This window comes from Canis lupus, chromosome 14 (genome assembly GCF_048164855.1).
Source record: "Canis lupus baileyi chromosome 14, mCanLup2.hap1, whole genome shotgun sequence".
Taxonomy (NCBI): domain Eukaryota; kingdom Metazoa; phylum Chordata; class Mammalia; order Carnivora; family Canidae; genus Canis; species Canis lupus.
Window position 1 is genome coordinate 51064061 of NC_132851.1, and position 11290 is coordinate 51075350.

Genomic DNA, 11290 nt, shown 5'->3' on the forward strand with positions numbered 1-11290 from the left:
ATATAATACTTTGAATTGCTATCAATGCTTAGAGTGACCAAAAGAGTTGAGGAAATTTTTAAATAAGAGGTAGTAAGGTGGAGAAGAAGAGAATAACAGGTACCTAGAGATTGAGAAAGGGGCTCCAGGAGTACAGAAAGGAGACAGAATGGAAAAACCTGGGATGCAGATTATGGCCTTTGCAGTTCCGCCTTTGACCTACTGTGCCTCTGCAAGAATAGAATTTGATTCTGGATCTGGGAAGACTGGAGAAAGAGAACAGAAATGACTGCCGCTCCCCATCTCCCTTTCTCACAGTAGTCATTGGCACTCTAGGAATTGCCCTGGATGGCTTGGCAGTAGTTTTCTGTCTTAGATTAATTGATGCTTCTCTTTTATTTTTTCTAAGTTTATTTATTTAAGAAATCTCTACATCCAGTGTGGGGTTCAAACTTGAGACCCCAATGTCAAGAGTCACATGCTTCCCTGACTGAGCCAGCCAGGTGCCCCTACTTGGTGCTTTTCTAAGGAAGAAGAGAACTGAGTTTGACTACAGTAGAAGTAACCCTTGGGACATGTGCCAATTCGCCAAATTATTTCCTGGGCTTGGGATGCAGAGAACTATGTAATTATGAGACTGTGATACATGTAAGTTGGCTTAAAGAAATTAGATACATACACCCAATTGCCAAGAGCAATGAGAAAAGACAGATTTGTTGAAGCCAAATGGATTTTGTGGAGGCAAGCAACTTAGAGGCCTGGGTTTTCTGATGAGAAGATATTGCTGAACTAAATCCAATTATTGCAAGAAGTAACTTTCACCAAAGCAAAGAAATAGTGATGGCTCTGACAGGGCTGTGACAGGCAGGATCTGAAGGTGTGTCCCAGAATTTCCTGAAAGGATTGACTGCCAGAGCAGTCCATTGTTCTCATTTAGTTGGGTCTTCTCAAATGGGGTGAAGAGGATCTGTCTCTCTCCAAGGTCATCTCAGCTGTGCGTCTGTCCAGCTATTGAACAAGTTATGTACCGGCTTGGTGTAGCTTAGAAACAGGTGTGTAGTCATTGATTGTAAATTAAGCGTCTTTGGAAACTCAGCACCTCAAAATGAAATGGAGTCAGAAAAAAGATTCAAGAGATGTAACTTTCTACTTCTACTTCTTCTTTGATCTTCACCCTTTCTGCCAATGGCTCTGCCAATTGCTCAGCCTCTTGGTTAGCATGGTAAAGTAGCTCTTGCTAGGAGCCAAGGAAATCCTTAGAGTCTTCATCACCAGGTTATCTCAACATAAGGTTAGCAGAACTTTGGTGCTAGAGCTCGAAAGGCAATAATATGCCTCCCAGAGATTCTCCTTGGCAATTTTCACAGGGAGAGAAACTGCACTGGGGTACGATGTTCCTTCACTGTGCCTGAGAGACAACTTCAGGTGCAAAAATAAAGAAATGCGTAAGAATAAATTCATACTAATGTCAAAACTGAAAAAATATTGAAAAAAAATCAAGAGTCATTTGCAATGCTGAAATTAGTATCTTAAAATCAGGATAATGGAAATATCAGCAATTTCCCCCAAAGATCACTGTCTTAGGGTTCTCCAAAGAAACAAAACCAATAAGACAGATACTGATATAGATTTGTGGAAGTTTTTTATGGGTAATTGGCTCACATGATTGTGGAGGCTGAGAAGTCCCATCTGCTATCTGTAAGCTGGAAACTGAGAGCCAGTGGCATAATTTAGCTAGCGTCCAAAGGCCTAGAACCAGGGGAGACGATGATGTAAAACCTAGTCTATGGACAGGAGGTGAAATGAGATGTCCCAGCTTAATCAGTGAGGCAGAAAAAATAAAAAGTAAATTCCTCCTTCCTCTACCTTTTGTCCGATTCAGGCCCTCAATGAATTGGATGATGCTCACCCACACTGGGGAGAGCAATCAATTTGCTGAAGTCAATGAATTCAACTGCTAATCTCATCCAGAAACACCCAGACACACCCAGAAATAGATTTAATCTCGGCAACCCATGACCAGTTGAGTAGACACATAACATAAAATGAACCCTCACAATCACAATCTTTAAATGTGTCATACACATGTATATATTTAATGCATGAGAGTTTTTCCTATGGTTTTGGTTTTTTGTCGTTTTGTTGTTTTGTTTTAATTTAGCACCTTGAAGTGTTCAGCTGTTTCCTCCTTCATGTGGGTTTACATGGTAGCTTTCAAAAGGTATTCCTCAAAAGTTTATTATCTTTATATTTGGGGGATCCCTGGGTGGCTCAGTGGTTGAGCATCTGTCTTCAGCTCAGGTCGTGATCCTGGGGTCCTGGGATCAAGTCCCACATTGGGCTCCCTGCATGGAGCCTGCTTCTCCCTCTGCCTGTGTCTCTGCCTCTCTGTGTCTCTCATGAATAAGTAAATAAATAAATCTTAAAAAAAATTTTTTTGGATTTAACTTAGAAACAGTTTCATTTAAACAACATGCTGGGGATATTTTTCAGTGTAGGCAAGCTGGCCTTGTAAGGAAGGTAGAAAGCAAGTAAAATGTGAAGGGAAGTCCTCCTTCACTCTCATTTATAGTTCATGTTCACAAATTGTCCATCCTACCACTTCCCTATTCTTCCTTTGCCCTTCTAAAATTATCTCAAGATCTGGCCATGTTCCCTCTAGGATGAAAGCACATTTATAGTGAATGTCTTTTGTGGTCACTTTTTATGATCTCCGCTCCTAAGGAAGTGAATGCAGATGGAATGAAGTTGGGTCAGCTTCCTTTCTCCAGACTTCCTGCTTCCTTGCATCTGTCCCTCGCATAGGGACCCCTGAGACCAGGAAATCTGAGCCAGTCCCTTCTTCATTCCTACAGAAGGAGCTACATGGCTATCCACAGCCATTTCCCCCTTCTTCCTGGCTAATAAACTTTTATTTTACTGCAAACATCAGTATGTTCAGGTCAGCAAATAGGATCAGTTACTTTCCCCAGCCTCTCAGGTGGACAGATGGGAGTGGGTGAGTGGCAAAGTTTTGGCTGGCGAGCTGGAAGCGGAAGTCAAGTAGGGTATCTACAAAGCTCATCAAAGAGGGGGCAGGGCTCACCCGGCAGACCACTTCATATTTTCCCCTTTCCTGCTTGTGTAAGTTTTTTTTTTTTTTTTTAAAGATTGTATTTATTCATGAGAGACGGAGAGAGAGGCAGAGACACAGGCAGAGGGAGAAGCAGGCTCCATGCAGGGAGCTTGATGTGGGACTCGATCCTGGGTCCCCAGGGTCATGCACTGAGCCAAAGACAAAGAGCCAAAGGCTAAGTCACCCAGGTGTCCCCTGCTTGTGTATGTTAAGCACAAACACGCAGCACACTACATGTGCGTCGCGGATATATGTGTGTTTAGGAGCACATCTCAATCACACCAGAGTGGGAGGCCTGCAATCAGGCACAGGAAATGGCTGGTGCGGGTGGGGAAAAGCAAATTTTAAAAAGAGAAGGGCCCTGCATAGACCTCTGATGAGAATGTATTCTGAGATTGGTGTTTGTTCAACTCAACCTTGCACCTGGTATCTTGAATACAAGGGGAGGGGGGTGGAGAGAAAGACAAAAAAAATAAAGAGCCATTGCACAAAGTTATTGTCAATGGCCTTATGAAATTCTGCAGTATGACACATGGAAAACATTCACCTGGCATCATCAAGTCACTCGGGAGACCATGACGACTCCGCTAGCCTCCAATCTTAGTCTTGCGGAGTCTGACTTCACACCTGGGAGCTCTCAAACGTCCAGCCATATGGCAGCCAGGGCTCTGTGGCGAATTCTCTGCTTGTAGTACCTGTCCCTGCAGATGTGAACAGGAACTCTGGGGTTCAAATCCAAACACTGAATTCCCTTTCAGGATACTCTGTCCTGGGTTTGGGCACCTACCCAGCTTCAGGCCCTTGATCACAGTCTTTACACAGCTGCCCCTTTGAGGACTCAACAGACCTAACTTCCTGTTTGGGTTCTGTCCTCCCTGGGGGAAACTGCTGGCTGGCTTCTTCCTCTAAGCAGAGGTGCATAAACTTAAATGTTAAGTAAAATCTTTGAGTTGTGAAAGAGGTTTTTGACTTGAGAACCTTGCGGTGGAAGCCCAAGGAGGTGTGTGTAGGCTGTCATAACCCACCATGAGCCATGCCTCCTGTATAGTCACCTCTTTTTGACTCCTTTTTTTTAATTCAATTAATTAACATATAGTGTATTATTGGTTTCAGAGGTAGAGGTCAGTGATTCATCAGTCTTATATAACACCCAGTACGCATTACATCATGTGCCCTTCTTTTTTTTTTTTTTTTTTAAGATTTATTTATTCATGAGAGACACAGAGAGAGAGAGGCAGAGACAGAGGCAGAGGGAGAAGCAGGCTCCCTACAGGGAGCCCGACGTGGGACTCGATCCCAGGTCTCCAGGATCAGGCCCTGGGCTGAAGGCGGTGCTAAACCACTGAGCCACCTGGGCTGCCCCTCGTGTGCCCTTCTTAATGCCTGTCACCCAGGTAGCCCCATCGGCCCCTCCTTCCCTCCATCAACCCTCAGTTTATTTCCTATGACTGAGTCTCTATGGTTTGTCCCCCTCTCTGTTTTGTTCTCCCCCTCCCCCTATGCTCCTGTTTTGTTTCTTAAATTCCACATATGAGTGAGATCATATGATCATTGTCTTTCTCTGATTGTTATTTCACTTAGGATAATACCATCTAAAAAAAAAAAATACCATCTAGTTCCATCCACATCATTGCAAATGGCAAGATGTCATTTTTTGATAACTGAGTAGTACTCTACTGTGTGTGTGTGTGTATATATATTATATAAAGAAAATGTGGTATATATATATATATATATTCTTCTTTATTCATCTGTTGATGGGTATCTGGGCTCTTCATAGTTTGGCTATTGTGGGCCATTGTTGCTGCAAACATTGGGATGCAGGTGTACCTTTGGATCACCATATTTGTATCTTTGGGAGAAATACGTACCCTCTGCTTTACTCTTGATGGCTCTGTGACCTGCTTTTACCAATAGAATGAGCCAGAAGTGATGTTGGGCCAATTTGAGGCCTAGAACTTAAGAAAGCCTCGAAGTCTCCACTTTCCTATTTCATACTCTGGGAGAAACCTGCTGCCATAAAGGAAGGCTGACCACCCTGAGACCACCACACTGTGAGGAAGTCCACAGGAACTTTTAGGGTGGTTTATTATCTAACACTAGAATTACCAAAACAAAAAGCTACTCTACCCCCATACTCTCCCCATACTATATTTAGGATTTAAAAATAGAAAAATGTAGAAATAGAAAGATTTGGGGTTAATGATAGTATTTCTTCACAGAGGGAGGGTGGTCTTTTGGCAGATGATCTTCCAACAAAGCTTAAGAGCAGTGCGTGTTAGTGCAGAATTTTGTGTGACTCCTAACTTCATCTCACAGCACGTCTCTTCCTTTGTCTCCTCCTCTCCCTGCACTGCCTCCCATCCTCTGGATTTGCCTTATGCTTCTCCCATATCTGTGGGCTTGCCTGCGTGTACCATCTTTGTGTGATGGCTCCTGCCTTCATCTCTGGGTATCAAAGTCCCCCCAGTTGTTCCAGACCATCGTGAAGTAGAACAACTCTGTGGAGTTTCCCATGAATGCTACAGCCCCCGTGAGGGCCCCTCCTCTCCTCTCACCTCCATTCCCAAAGCATTTCTAGAATAGAAAACTCATTTAGCCATTAGCCATTTTGTAACATCATTTCCCTTATTGTCTTGAAATGATATGTAATGTACTTAGATTTAACTTTACATTAGTTTATTTCCTGCTCCCTGAATGAGATTGTAGCTTATCAGGCACAGGAACACATGTGTGTCCCCCCAGTAGAAAGTCAATAAATGTCTATTGATTTCTACTGTACTTTCCAATTATCACCAGTCCAAAGGACCCAATAATTATATTTTCTTTCTTTCTTTTTGTATAAAGTCTGAAATAGTACTTTTGCAACATGAATTTTTTAATTTATTTTTTTATTGAGGTACAATTGACATAAAACCTTATATTAGTTTTGGATTTCTTTTTTAAATCTTTCATTTCCTATCAAAAGGGTTGTAATAATTTTAAATATTTGTCCAAGACTGAGAGGGTTCCTGAGAAGTGGAACCTTCTGTTTTAAAACTGATGTCAGGGGGGCACCTGGGTGACTCAGTCGGTTGGGCATCTGACTCTTGATTTCAGCTCAGGTTGTGATCTCAGGGTCGTGGGATCAAACCCTGCATTGGACTCTGCACTCAGGGCAGTATGCTTGTCCCTCTCCTGCTCCTCCCTGTGCTCATGTGCTCACTGTCTCTCAAATAAATAAATAAAATCTATAGAACATAAATAAAAGTGATGTCAAGAAGCAAGAATTTCTGTCCCCTTCAAGGGTCCTTCTAGCCAGACTAAGACTAAAATTGACATAAGGGAGATTAACAGGAGAAAATCAAATTTAGTAGCATACATTCAGGGAATCCACAGACACAGAAGTTCCAAAGACAGACAAAAAGGTTATTCTGAACTAAGGGGAAGGAGGTGAGGGCTTGGGATTTCAAAGGGAAGGAATGCATTTCACAGGGCAGTTAGAAGAAGAGCAGATGTTTGGTAATGAGATGTTTGTCCTGCCATACAGATGGATCACTCAGATAAAATTTATCCCTGCTGATAACCCTTATTCTGGGAAGACTCCCAACTTAGATTCTTCTATGTAGTTAAGGGAAGGGCAAAACTGTCTTTTGAGCCCGTAGGGTCTCTATTGCCTTCAACTCAAAATAACCTTCATGCCAAAGTGGCTCATCTTGGGGTGGCTGCCTTCAACCCCTATACAGGGAACGTCTTGTGCAAACTGGCGTAAGTTGGCCACCCTAATTCTGCAGGTTATTGCCACATCTAGTTCACACGGTGCCCCACCCAGGGTTCCGACTGCAGAAACTGCAGAACAGCTGCCCAATCCTGTTTTCACATAAATTGCACCTGTGCCCTGTAAAGTTCAAGCAGGTGGTCTCCCAAACAAGTTTCACTCTCATTTAAATTTGATAGAAAGGTTTTTGAAAACCATTTGTGGTAATTATACATTAGCATAATGGAGGTTGTTGTCATGGTAGCAGCTATAAAAAGGAAGGATAAAAACTTGCTGGGTTTTCTCCACTGTGATTCTACAGAAGGAAGCTGTATGTAACAAGCACATGCTGTCCAGACCCCAGACAGTTTACTGTAGTCCCTCATGCAGCAAAGAAAGTTCAGCACTTCACTATATGTCTTTATAGCATTTATTACATATATTATAACTTGCTTCTTTACATGTCACTCTTTTTTTTTAATTTTTTTTTTTTTTATGATAGTCACGAGAGAGAGAGAGGAGAGAGGCAGAGACACAGGCAGAGGGAGAAGCAGGCTCCATGCACCGGGAGCCCGACGTGGGATTCGATCCCAGGTCTCCAGGATCGCGCCCTGGGCCAAAGGCAGGCGCCAAACCGCTGCGCCACCCAGGGATCCCTTACATGTCACTCTTTACCTGCCATTACTGTGAGCTTCTCAAAGACAAAGACTGGTGTGTTTATTTGACAACATTTTATAAAACACATATGATGTGCCAGATTGTGTTCACTGCTCTTTACTAATGTTAACTCATTTAATTCTGACATCTCTCTTATTAGATAGATGCAATTTTTATTCCCATTTTATAGATGGGGAAACTGAGGCACAAAGCAGCTAAGTAACTTGCCAAGCTAATAAGTGACAGAGTTGGAATTTGAATTCAGGGGGGGAAGAGTTCTCAAGACAAAGCTCTTGGCTCCTGGTGACAAGGTTCTTTCCTTTCCTTTACACCATGGCCCTCCTCCCCCAGGTGCATGTGATGTCTCTGAAGGGGCTGGAGGCCAAGGTGGCCAAACCAGCCCACCAGAACACTGCTCCGTTGGGACAGTCTCAAGTCCCCATGCTCAGTCCAGCCAGTTCTAAGAGAAGGTCCTACTGCCCCTCCTTTCAGGCCTTTCTTTGAGGGTCACAGTCCCTACCAGTTTCTACATGTCTGAACTGTGACTCTGGACTGGGGTCCATGCCCTTCCCATAGGATTTCTGGACCCCATGTGAAGCAAGGGATATGTTTGGACCTCTATGTTAATCAGTATCCTTGAGCATGACAGAATGGTTTCAAAGCTCTCCGAATATTTTCTAATGGTTGGGAAACTGACCTATCTAAACTTCACAGCAGTCTTGTAGAGTGGTGGAAGGTATAGGGTTTAGAGTTGTGTTGCCTAATCCCACATGCTAGCTAGCCTTAACTCACTTGACCTAAAAGGATGTGTCAGATATATTCATCCATTCATCTGTCCCTCCATACAAAAATGCACATAGACTCACACATATCCAGGTGCTTTAAATCCTTTCTGGAATAGTCCAAAAAAAAAAAAAAAAAAAGCCAGGATTTTAAAATATGGATATGTATAAATGTGTCAGAGTATGAAAAAGAATCCCAAATACTATAAAATATTACTTAAAATATGATTTTATATGCTGTAGAATATGACTACACATCACTAAGGAATAAATGAAACTTTAATTAGCCAAAGGGAGGGTAAATATTCCCACCTCGATCCAATACAGACTCCCCACCGGCCCTCCCATTTTCTATCACCTCAGTCTATACTTTTTTTAGTACTACAGTGACTACATCAATCCTTTTTTTGAAGGAACAATTCAAGACTTTTCTGCTCACCACTGAAAATTGTGTCTCTCTGCAATAGGTCAAAGGTCAGACCAAGAACAGAAATGACTATACCTTCACAGCTTTACCTCCTGCTGTTATTAGGCCCTTATTCACTTTCAAGATGCTTTATGTAATGAGCCAGTTGCAGCTGCAGCTCTCTTAAAAGGATTTCTCGCTTTCTGTATGACTCTTCCTTTGCTTCTCTATTATGGGGATCATGGGGACCAACTTTTGGGCAGGAGGAGAAGAAACTTAAGGCAGTTCTTCAAGCAACACTGAACTACCTGGAAAGTCTCCCCCAGTGTACAGGAGACATTTACTTGTTATTTTCTGGACGACACTATCAAACTCCCCTTAGCAGTAGCTGTTTAACATTTTCCTATTTAACAATTTCAGGCCCATTGTGTGTGGTCTTCACTTGGCTTAGAGATAGGTGAATTTCTGTGCACAAGACTTGATGAATGAGCTATTTAGAGATGAACAGTCATCCATTTGGGAAGGCCTGAAAATATTCCACTATTGTAAAGTGTGTGTTTCTGAAAGTATTATGTTGTAGATCAGTCACCCTGATTTCTTATTTCTGCTATTAAACGGTATCAGGCAAAGAGCCTGGGGTGAAATTGTGATGTAGAACAAGCTTGACCTTAGTAGCTACTCTCATGCCCTTATTATTCACAGTTTCCTGGTTTCTAGAACTCTGACCAAGGGGATATTATATTAGCAACTCATTCGGATCGCACTGCTGAGATAGGGATGCCAAATAGGCTTCAACTCCTGTGCCAACTTTGATTAGCCTGTAGAGGCTGCCAGCAGCACTGCGTTAAGGATTCTAACTCCAGACTCCATGAGAAAGCATGCTGTGATGGATTACTAACATCCCCCATATTGGGAGCGTGCCACAAAACTTGCCTAGAACTTGCCATCCTGGCATTAAGAATTTAACATATTGCTGTGGGATATTTGCATGTTAGAAGAAGAATGTGAAAGAGACAACACTTTATTAAAACACTGAAGATAAATGGAGGTTCAGACATTTGCAGAAGGCCGATGGGAAAAAAATAGCTGGGAGAAGCCATAGAAAGAGAGCAGAAGAAACCGAAAGGAAGATCTGTCCTAAGAGACACTCAGGGGCAACTGGGTGGCTCAGTCAGTGAAGCATCTGACTCTTGGTTGCAGCTCAGGTCATGATCTCGGGGTCAGGAGATGGAATGCTGGATCCTGCAGGCTCTGAGCTCAGCAGGGAGTCTGCTTGAGATTCCCTCCCTCTGCCCCTCCCCCTGCTCATGCTCATTCTCTTTCTCAAATAAATAAATCTTTACCAAAAAACAAAACAAACAAACAAACAAACAAAAACAAAAACAAAAAAACAAAAACAAAAAAAGCCAGCCAAAGGAAAAAACAAAAGAGAGACTCAGTTTGAAAGAGCACAGAAAAAGTGCCAATCCTAGCTTTGCAAACCACCATTTTATGGATCTAATATTGAGTTTAAATTTTAGTTAAATATATAAAATTTGCCCAAGGTGCTGCAATTTATTTTGCTGCTAATATGGTTTCTATATAACACCACCACCAACTTTCCATGCTTCACATTACACTCCTTGGTCTGTTGCTTATTTTATTCTCTGTCTGTGATATGAGCCAAGGAGCTTGAGAAAGTGGGCTTACAGAAGGCACAAATGTACCGTATGTTGTGATCAATATGCCCTTGGCAGTCAGCAAAAAATAACTCACCCAAGTGCTGCCACTTATTTGGGCACTAACATTTTTCCCAACAGGGTGTAAGTAAGAAGCTCCTCACTCAGCAGCACTGCAAACACCAAATTCTTTCAGTGCCTTAGTTTTGTATGTCCAAAATGGAAAATAGCAGCCACCAAATCTATCATAGAGAGATGAAGAAAAGGTGGTCTGTTAAAAAGACTCTCTTAACAGAGTTAGATATTTCTAGAGCACAACGATTAAAAAAAAAAAAAAAAAAAAAGGACTGCAAGTTTGGAGTCAGAAGACATGCTGTGCCTTTTAGTTGACCAGGAACAAGGTCCTTTGATCTATTTTAGACTGTTTCCTAAACCATAAAACAGAGACACAACAACCTCCAACTTACAACCAAATCATTGCTGGTTGACAGTTGAAAGAGAAGCCATCATGAATGGAACTCTGATTTTCTATAAGCACAATCCTATTTCCTACCACAAACATTATGATATTGATCATAAAAAGTAGAACAAAAAAATCAAATATAGTTACAGGAATTTATTAAATATGTAAAACAACACAGGCCTAAAAACTTCATAGGAAAGCTCCTTTTGAGAGGCTTTCTGTTTGGCTTAGATTTGTTGCAGCTTATCAAAATATATGGTCTATGAGGACAACTTTTCCTAAGACATTACTCTATGGCAAACAAAGGATTTCTTCATTCCTCCAAAGACTAACATACCACATTGAAAATTAGGGTCATCTGTCTTGCACATATTCATTGCCAATTTCATGTGCATGGATGCCTCTGAAAGTCTTTGAGTGAAAATGCTTCTATAGTGCCGCCTTGCTCTTCCTTTGAAGAGAAGAATCCATTGCTGAGCTCCATAACCAAGATT